The 10879-nt window shown below is 40.0% G+C and overlaps 1 long non-coding RNA gene across 1 annotated transcript in view; it reads left to right on the forward strand.

Moving 5' to 3' along the window:
* LOC138742986 (uncharacterized) overlaps positions 1-10550 on the forward strand; it is a 187533-nt gene extending 176983 nt beyond the window's left edge. Inside the window, exon 4 of the long non-coding RNA XR_011344572.1 lies at positions 10372-10550. This is a non-coding gene — a long non-coding RNA (uncharacterized lncRNA). The remainder of the gene's footprint in view (positions 1-10371) is intronic.
* The last annotated feature ends 329 nt before the right edge of the window (positions 10551-10879 follow it).

Raw genomic sequence — 10879 nt, forward strand, 5'->3', positions numbered from 1 at the left:
CATTTGGAATATTGTGAACAGTTATGACCCCATATTTGAGGATGTGTGGCATCGGAGATGGTCCAGAGAAGGTTTATAAGAATGATCGCAGGTATGAGATAATTAATGTAAGAGGAGTGCTTGAGATTGCACTCGCTGTAGTTTAGAAGGATGGGGGGCATTGGAGGGAGGGAGTGATTGATTAGTGTATCACCTTGAAACCTACCAAATATTGATAGGGCTGGATAGGGTTGATGTGGAGAAGATAGAGGGAAAGTCTAGGACCAGAGGTCAAACTCACACAATAAAAGGATGTCCCTTTAGAAAAGAGATGAAAAATTTCTTCAGTCAGAGGGTGGCGAATCTCTTGGAATTCATCGTTACAGATGGCTGTGGAGGCCGTCATTGCGCATATTTAAAGAGGAGGTTAATACTTGATTAGTAAGGAGGTCAAAGAATGTGGGGAGAGGACTGGAGAATGGGGTTGCAGTAAAAATATATCCGCCATGATTCAAATGGCAGAGCAGAGTCAATGAGCTCAATGTCCTAATTCTGTTCCTGTGTCTTGTGGTCTTATTTGTCTTGCCAGTAAACTGAATCACAAAAGGTTTTTAGCGCACAATGAGATAATGGTATGCCAGATAGGTATCTTGACATTGGAACACAGTGCCCTTCTAATACCTATCCATTTTTAATTTCAAATGCATTTTTATATTATTGATGGTGTTTTTATAAGTTGTGATATTTCAATGCAGTTCTAAAATCCATTTGCTCAGTAACCTTGGACAATCAGGTTTTGCATCTAGATGATTTAAGCCAGAGCTATTTTGTCAATTGAATACTGATTTTTTTTCCATTTCAGATGCAATCTTTTTGTACGCAGTGTGCTTGGAATGCTAAATTGTTGAAAGTTTGAGAATATTAACAGCTGGAAGTACACCTGGGCACCTCATGATTGCTGTCAGATGCAGTGCAATTACATTTGATGGTGGCATATATTATGCAAAGCTTTGTCTAACTTTCCCATTACAATGTTACAAATCTTTTGCATGCATGGTTAGCATTTAGCTAAAGCCTGTGTATTTATCTGAGCCCATATGCAGGAGGGTCCACAAATCCTCTAAATTTAAAAACAAGTTCTGTTCTGGTAAAAATGAAGACTCTGTTTCAGTAAACAGTGAGAAGTTGCTTGGGGTTAAATTGGTTTTCCATTGTCAGCACATTTCCCAAGTGATTTTCAAAACCATATTTAATAAATTGTCAATTTCCAATCTTACAACACTTTCACAATCATCAGGAAGATAAACTAACCTGCTGCCTCAATTCCACACCCTGAAATGTAGTCACAGTAACCAATAGAAATAAATAAATGTATCACAATGTTGGGACTCTCATTTCTTTCAGAAGATTGTGGGATCAAGACCTACTTCACAGACTTTGACATCATCCACTCTGGTATTTCACGAAAGTACTGAGCAAATATTGTATCAGAAGTACAGTCGTTTCAATGAGGTGAGAGAACATAGATCTTGCCATTAATGACGAAAGATGTCCAAAGGCAAGCAAGTGACATTTTTTCTTTTTGTTGATTGATATTTCTTCTTCAATCATTCACAGCAGAAACAGTGATCAGATTCTCTAATTAAAATTTTGCTAAAATGTAAATGGACATTTTATTTGCTCACATTACAATACTTGAGAGGGACCTTCAGCAGCGCCAACTGCTCTGGAACTTCCCAAGATCATGAAAGGCACCATATTACATGATTCTAGCAGCACGTTTCAAAGCCACGGCCCCGCCATCAGAAAAATAGGAGGCATCAGAGATATGGGACCACTGCAACCTTCATGTTCTCATTCCAAATAACACAGCATCTTTGGAAATGTATCATTGTCTTTTGGAGCATCGACATTCACATGAACTGCAGAAGTTGGCTCAACACCATTTCCTTCAGTGTTATCTGGGGCAGGTAGCTAGGCTGAAGGCCTTCGCTTTACACTAAATAAATGATTAAAATATTTAATTATGGAAATGAGGCATTTCCAAATGTTGCTCCTGACCCCCCTCCCCCCCCAAATAATTACAATTTATTTCTTAGGACTCAACTAAAATAAAATCAGATTAAGTTTGTTTATTGTTTTGCATTAAAAAAAAACAGTGAGAGAGGTTGTTTTGTAAGCAGGTACATCTGATACATAATGCAAAAGTACACAAGTACAAAGTTGCAGAGAGATCACTTGGTATGTATCAAGGGTGAAATGATTTTAGTATTTTAGATTTATCCAGGAGTCAAGTAATGCAGGGAAGGAAACTGTCCTTGATTCTGGAAGTGTGTAATCATGTGAATCTTCTTCCTGATGTGAGGAGCATGAAGAGTGTGTGTGGCTGATCTGGATTGAGTCTTTCAAAATGTTGCCTGCTTTTCCAGTGCAGTGAGAGGAGTTGATGGGACGGAGGGATGTTTGTGTCATTGCCTCGGCCCTGTTCACACTACTCTGCAGTTTCTTGTCGTCTTGGGTGAAAGGGTTCCTCTACCACCCAGTATGCGCCCAAATAGGATGCATCTGGAATAGTTGTGAAGGGATGCCACATTTCCTCAGATTTCTGAGGGAGTAGAGGGACTGGTGTGCTTTATTGGCCATTGCATCAAAAATGGAGGGACCAGGACAAGTGACAGGAGATGTTTACCTTTCAGAACAGGAAGTTCTCTACTCTGAAGGAAAAAAATGGCGGTGCTACCAGAGTGCCTGTCAAAGCAGTGCTTCTGCTAGTGTGAGAGTGGGGAGCACAGACACAGCACTGTTCAACAGGGTCATATTGCCTGATGTTAACTGTTCTGTGCAGGCTTTAAACAGCCTATTAAAGGAGCTAATGGGATTTTTTTTTAAATTCTGCAACTTCAGAAGTCTGTGCCCAAGATGGATGTGCCTGTGCTGCCCCACAATGGATTCAGAAGGAGCAGGCAGACTGGCACAGGTCACCAGAATCAGAGAGGATACTCCCCATCATTGAGAAGGAGAAGCATGGGAGACAATCCTACAAGGAAGATGACCACGGCACTGAACAGCAAGAGGCTCGACAGGTGATGGACTGACACAGGTTGTGGGCTGTTGGTGACTTGTGGTTGAAAGACCCACACAGGCTACTGGAAACTGGCACTCGGCAACCAGGTATCGGAACTGGGATCTGAGAGGGTGTTGAGGGCCAGAAGGGCTCCCAAAGGCCTCGGACACTGAAGGCTTCCTGATCGCATCAGAGGTTTGGACCTGGAATTCAGGTTGCCAATGGATTGAACAGGAGTCTATGCAGCTTCAGTGGATGAGGGAGTGCTGGAATTGAATCCGCAGAAACTATTGTCTCTGAAGAGATTCTCTTTTGCTTCTCTTTGTCTTGCTGTTAGGAGTGCTGGGCAATGATTGTGACAACTCTGTGTTTGCCTGTTGGCAGACAAAAGTTGACAAGTATCATGTGTCTTATATTTTTATGTATTATTATATGACAAGAAAATAAACCTTGAACCTTTTCCTCAATAACATTAATGTGGACTGGGGTGTGAGCTTTTCCCCTCCTCTGGAAGTCTATTACCAGTTCCTCAGTCTTGCCGACATTGAGAGACTGTTGAACTGGCATCAAGCCACAAGCCCCTCTGTTCTTTCTTTTGCACTCTATTTCATTGTTGTTTGAGATTCTGCCTGTGACAAGATCTGTGAGTTTTTAGATGATGCTGTAGCTGTATTTGGACTTAAAGTTGTAGGCGTACAGGAGTACCATCGGGGACTGAGTTCACAAAATCTTACATGGCCCTGGTGTTGAGGACGAATGTGAAGAAGGTGCTGTCACCAATCCTCATTGATTCTGACCTATGAGATAGAAAGCCGTGGATACAATTGCAAAGAGGAGTGACCAAGTTCATGTCATTTAGGGAGAAGTTTATTTGGTAATATTGTATTGAAGTAGAACTCAGTAAATAGAAGTATGATGTAGGTGTCCTTATAGTCCAGGGGTTCCAGGGTCAGGGAGATGGCTTCTGCTGTGGTAGTCAAATCGGAGTGAGGGGGTCAAGGGCAGCATGTAGGCTGGAGTTGATGCGAGCCATGATCAACTTCTCAAACTAGCTCATGGTGGTGAATGTTAGAGCCACTAACTAGTAGTCATTTAGGCCCATCACTGCTTTTTTCTTCAGCACTGTCTGATAGTGGCCTTCTTAAAGCAGGTGGGTACATCAGTCTGTTGTAGAGAGAGATTGAAGATATCTGTAAATATAGCTGCCAGTTGATCTCCTCAGGCAAAAAAAGGCAGGTCCAGAGACTCTGGTAGCCAGTCCTGTGAGCACTAAATGACTGCTGCATTGAATGAATGTTTTTTGTGTAGATCAGTGGTTCTCAACCTTTTTCTTTCTGCTAACATATCACTTTAATCCCTATGCCACAAGTGCTCTGTGATTAGTAAGGGATTGCTTAAAGTGATATGTGAGTGGGAAGGGAAGGTTAAGATTCACTGCTCTAGACCCAATTGTTTCTGAAATATTTTGCTTGAGAAAAATTGTCACTGGCCCATTTCCTTTGAAGTTATGAAATCGTTCACAGAACGAGTCAATGAGGTACGATTAAAACAGTGATTATCAAACTTTTTCTTTCTACCATCATACCACCTTAAGCAATCCCTTACTAATCACAGAGCACCTATGGCATAGGGAATACTTACAGTGGAAAGAAAAAGGTTGAGAACCATTGGTGTAGACATTTCAGAAACCAAGATCTCATCTGTCTGCCATGGGGATGATAATTGATAACTTAACACTATTTAGTTTTAAAAGAATTCAGTTAAGGTCTTTTGTTTTCTGACTAGCATTCCTCTTTCAAAGATCACAGATTTAAAAAAAAATGCAACTCCAACTCATCTTATTTTCTATTTGTGGGGATCTTGCCTTTGGGAGTGGGTGTGGAATGCCTGCAACCATGTCCATTGTAATACCAATTGCAGTATTTCAAAAGCAACCAATTGGATGTGAAATACTTTGTCACAACCTGAGGATAGGATAAACCAGCATATTAATGTCATCAGCTGAATTTCGAACCAACCTGTCTGTGCTTTTCTCTTCACAATTCCTGTGACTTTACCTGTTTCCATCAAGTTGTCCTGGAAATACTGCATGTGGCAGCTAAACGGTAAATGTAAAAGTTAACCCAGTAGCAATCTGACATTCTGGATATTTTGCACAAAGATAGCCCATTTGCCATCAAATTTTCCACTGCTAAGGTATGGCAGATTGGATGCCGGCTGAACTTGGACAATTGCCAATCCAACGTGTATCCATGTGAATGACATCCTGCATCTCTGATAACATCCAAGCCTCAAAACTTCAGAGTTGTTCAAATGTAGTAGAACTTACTTAAACTGATCATTCAGTGACAATACATCCTCTACATGTTAATATCTTCCCACCTGACTCCGTCAGACCATATTAATATATCCTTCTATTCCCTTCTCTCTTCTGTCTAACTTTCCTTTTAAATACATCAATGCTATTTGCCTCAAGCATTCCATGCGGCCGTGGTTCAAATTTATCATCATTATTTTAGCTTGATGTGATTCAGTTCATCATAGTGTCCTTTGTTACAATAATATCAAGCATAGGTTTTTCTTCATTGTCAAATGTTTCTTGATTTTCTTTTGTGGACACCATGTACATAATCACAGCATTCATTTTATAAACTGGGCAACCAAAATAGTGTGGATAGTGGGTAAACAATATGCATTCAAGAATCAGGATGTCACTGAGCATGTGAGGGATTAGGTTGCAAGGGAAGGAGTAAGGGTATTGAGATTGACAGGATTGCTCTGCGATCTGGCATCGACAATAGGCTAAATGGCTTCCTTCAATGTTGTAAGAAAATCGATGTGAATCCATTGTTTGCTTCAGCAGTACATTGAAGAGGAAACTAAGGTCATGGTGTGTTCTTGTGTGGTGCAATGCTACAAAGAGAATAAACATCCTTGAACAATGAACAAGGAAGTATCAAAGGCAGGAGAAATTACAATGGAGACTTAAGCATAGCTTTTATCTTTACAAAGCAATTCTAAAATTAATGGAATACCAAATATCTTGTCAGAATGGACAAACTCACTCATTAAGAGGGAATGCAGAAGAAATTAAAGTTGCTAAAATCTGAGAAAACCCTTGTAGATGATGTCCTGTAATCTGGGGCAATGTCTGTTGTATGGGCTTTACTGGCAAGATTGGCATCTAATGTCCATCATTAATCCTTATGAAGATGGCACAGACCCACTTTTCTGAAGGTCACTCAGGTATAATTATTATCTTTACTAAGCCAAATATTTGACTGTGGTTCCTGATGACCTCTTGTAGTTTGCATGGATTTGTTTAAATAAAAAGGACTAAGAGTGTTTTGAATAAAAGGTGAACCATTTATTCAGTCATTAATAGTTCATGCTCACCAATCCCTACAGTATAAATCAATTACTCACTACTTGGTATCACAAATGAAATTGCTGCATGAATTTAATATTAAATTTAGAAGATGTTAAATGGAGAGGAAAACATCTAAAATTGGCAGTGTATTTCACTTATCATATCAATTTGATTGCCCATTAGTGCAATAATCTGAACAATGCTAAATGTCGGACATGACCTTAAGTGAAAAATTTTGTTTATTGGCCTGTAAAAATAACATCTGTGTATCTGTGTCCTGTGCATACAAGTTTCTGCACTTAAAGTGGAACAGAATCCTTTTTGGGAAATATAAAACACTGCCTTTCATCACTTTATTGGTGGGGGGGGGGGGGGGGTGGAGGAACAAGCTTTGGTATCACATTTACTATGCTCTAGCTTGCCTTTGATGGGAGCAATGACATTGTTGAATGAGCTTCCTTTTTCAGTGCAGTGATGGTTTTTCTTCTTCCAAGATAATTTCAACATTTTTGTCACCTGCTGCAGCTATAAAATGCTTAATCATTTCCTCCTAAAAAATCCTGCTGATCTTATTGAGGTCTATAGAAACACGAGGGACATAAATAAGGCGAATCAAGGATAAGAGAGCATGACATTTGGGTGGGGGGTGGGGTGGAATTTCGAGGGGACGCGAGGGAACAATTTACTCAGAGGATAGTGGGTACATGGAATGATCTGCCAGACAAGAAACACAGATAAATGCATAGATGGGAGGGCATTGAGGAGCATAGGCCAAATCCAGGCAAGTTCAACTTTAGGAGGGCATGTTGTTCAGCATTTCAAGCTGAGCCTGTGGGTGTGTTTCCGTGCTGCAAGAGTCCATGACTCTGAAGGTCAATTCCCAGATCATAGTAGTGCGCCATGGAATTTTGGCTGACTTGATGATTCAGCTGCAAAAATAGATTATAATTTCCAAGACAAGACAGTGAATAAATTGACAGTCTGATATGAGGTGTAGAAACTGTGCAGACAGGACTGAGGAGGAGTAGGCAGGATTCCCTGAAATGGAATGGACAAGAGATTGTGCAGCCATGAAGATGCGCAGACGTAGGAGGTGGTGGCATCAGAGGGGTCCGTGGGATCCATGGGCTCTCTAAAGGGAGACTCTTTTGCTTTTTCTTACCATGTTGGTTCCACTGTATTAGTAACGCCTCTGAGTGCCTTTTCAGTGAAAACAAGGAAAAGATATTTGTGTATTCTATGTACGTGTATTAAACAGAATCCTAAATCTTGAAATATGGCAATGCAATTTATGAAAGCCATTAAAGAGACAGATTCATTTCAAGAGAGAAGTGAAATGCAGAGAGTCGTCCTGTTCAGCACCTTTTGATCTGGCACCATCTGTAACGAGTTTGCACATTCTCCAGGTGACCTTCCTGGGCTTTTTCTGGGTGCTCTAGCTTCCTCCCTCCCCTTCAAAATGTGCAGGGTTGGTTGTCATTAGGCTGCACGGGTTACATGTGCTGGAAGAGCCTTCTTCTGTGCTCTATTGTTAAAAATTAAAAGTTAACATTTTAAAGAAAGAAGAGATTGTACAAGAAGATACAGAGGAAATTTCTAAGGATCTTCCAAGGACTGAAACATTGTAGCAATGAGGAACAATTGGATCAGTGGATGTTGTTTTCTTGGAATCAGATGTAAGAGGGAAGGGAATTTCCCCTCCCAGTTAGAAGTCAAGGACAACAGAAACATGGGAACACCACCAACTCAAGTCACATACCGTCCTGACTTGGAAACATGTTGTTGTTTCTTCACTAACAATGGCTCATGATCCAAGAACTTACTCAATGATATTGTGGGTATAGCAAAACCTCAAGAATGTTAGCAGATCAATAGGTCTCCTCCCCATCACTTTTTCAAGTTCATTTAGGGTTAGGTAGTTAAATTCAGGCTCAGCTTGCAAAATCCACAATCTTTAAATGAATAAAATAGCTATAGATTAAAATTTTGGAGGTAGAATTAAGTTGGTGTAATTTTGGCACATTGGAACAAACGGCTGCCTTCTGAGTCAAAATTTGTCTGTGATTCTTTGAAATTGTATAGAATTTATTCAGAATCTTAAGTACATTTGAAGTATTTAGAATTATTCTTGTTTCAACTGAAATATTACTGTTTTAGTCTTCAATGTAACACTTGTTTCTGACTGCCTGTTGGCTGGTGAGATAATTGGGATATCTTCTACTTCTTCAGGGTCAAGGATTGAGAGATTCTGAGTCATCATTGCTTCACATTGTCATTAGAACAGTGGAAAACCGAGATGGATGTCTCCTTCAAGCAATTAACCTAAATGATTAATCGGCCACACAGATTCATTGCACATCAGAGTCATTGAAAGGAGTTCCTGATGAATTTGCTCTAGCTTCCTGCAGACAGACTTCCCTTACCATGGTTACAATGAGCCCCACAGATTGGCCGCACTTTATAAATTAGTTATATGCTTCATCAAAGATTTAGTTCAAGAGATAGACTCTGTCAGCACAGCTATTTACACAATATTCTCAGGCTGACCTGCATGGAATATAATGTTAGCTTGGCACAATGAAACACAGCCTCCGATTGCATAACCATAGATAACATGACATGGTAATGTTTGGATATTTAATTGTCAACTTGTGTCAGGAGAGCTGTGGACGTTGGTTGTGACAATAAAGTGGTTGGGCAATTCAAAATGTTGCTATTTTCTCCATTGCAATTGGTGATATGAACAAATCTAGCTAATTACTTCAGATACCACAACAGGGGCGACTTACCACTTGACGAATGTCGAGATTTTGTGTGACAAATGGCAAAGAGGTTAGCCACCTAATTTAGCCACCTAGTCAAGTTATACCAAATCCCCAGGGAATTATTAAGATGTTAAGATGATATTGTTAGCATGTTTAGGTGGACAGACAAGTGGGAAATGGAATTCAATTCAGAAAAATGAGAGAGTGCAAGAGGAGCAGGAAACAGAAAGTAGGAAGATCAGAATAATTTCAAGCTGCATGGAAATGAGGAGGTATTGGGAACTTGACAGTGAAGGTCTTTGAACCCTAAAAGTAGTTGTGCATGGAAGAGAAGCAACTCAAAGCGTAGCAGATCCTTTCCTTTATTTGGCAGAGTCATGAATATAAGAGTTGGAAGGATGAGAAAAGTTGAGGAATTAAATAAGGAAGTCTGCAGATGCTGGAGTTGAGTGCAATGCACAAACATACTGGAGAAACTCAGCAGGTGAGACATCATCCATAGGAAGTTAAAGGTAACTAACACTTCGAGCTGGGTCCTCCATCAGGCCTGAAATTCTGGTTACCCTTAACTTCCTATAAATGCTGTGTGACCTGCTGAGTTTCTTCAGCAAGCTTATGTCTTGCAGAAAAGTGTAGCATTTGTTTTCCTGTCAGATTGTGACTGCAGTCTGGATTTCACTGCCTGGATGAATGGTAGAGGCAGGAACCACTACATTTAGAAGTATTTGTCTCAAAGTGCGGCAGCTTAGAGAAATCAACCAAGAGCTGACATATGCGATGAGGTTGGATAGCTCATTTCTTGGTTGGCACACACTCAATGGCCTGAAAGGCTTCATTCTATGCCATAAAGTTGCACACTTTTCATAATCATCTACCAAGTTACTCATCTTTTGAAAAGACAATAAAGCTTCAATTTTGCTCTGAATGTATCCAACTGATAAATACACTCTTGTTTTTTTTCGTTCTCCATTGAAATGTATCTAAATCGAGTGTGCATCATAAAATGCGGTGTAATGCAGACCTTATTCCACAGATGAAGACCCTGAGTACACTTGATACATCAGCTGAGGCTCCACTGAAAATCAAACTAGTTTCAAATTGATGGTATAGAATGGGTTCCATTTTCCACCCCATTAGCTGATGCTGTGCGAACACTGTTTTGACTTGCATTATTGTGCTTTATTATTTTGCAGCCTCATTTATCACTATCGGAATACTCCATCAGTGAATAAAAATCAATAAACTGCAGATGCTGGAAAGATTCCTTGGCTGAAGCATTAACTATGTTTCTTTTTCCACGGATGCTGCTTGACCTGCTGAGTGTCACTGGTACAGTAAAACCTCTGGTATCTGGAATTCAAGCAACCGGCAAAAAAAAATTGAGGAAAATAAATAATAAAAATTAAAATAAATAAGAATAAAATACATACATTTAAAATTGTAATAATAAATGTTCTCTGAAGTAACACATCACAAGATCATAAAATATAGGAGCAAAAGTAGGCCCACTGGCCCATCAAGTCTGCTCCACCATTCGAATCATGAGCTAATTAATTCACCCATTCAGCCACACTCCTTAGCTTTCACCCCATAACCCCTGATGTCCTGTCTAATCAAATACCTGTCAATCTCTGCCTTAAATTCAGTCAACGACCTTGCTTCCACAAACTTCCTGTGGCAACAAATTCCACAGACTCATGA

Source organism: Narcine bancroftii, chromosome 9, assembly GCF_036971445.1.
Source record: "Narcine bancroftii isolate sNarBan1 chromosome 9, sNarBan1.hap1, whole genome shotgun sequence".
Lineage (NCBI taxonomy): Eukaryota > Metazoa > Chordata > Chondrichthyes > Torpediniformes > Narcinidae > Narcine > Narcine bancroftii.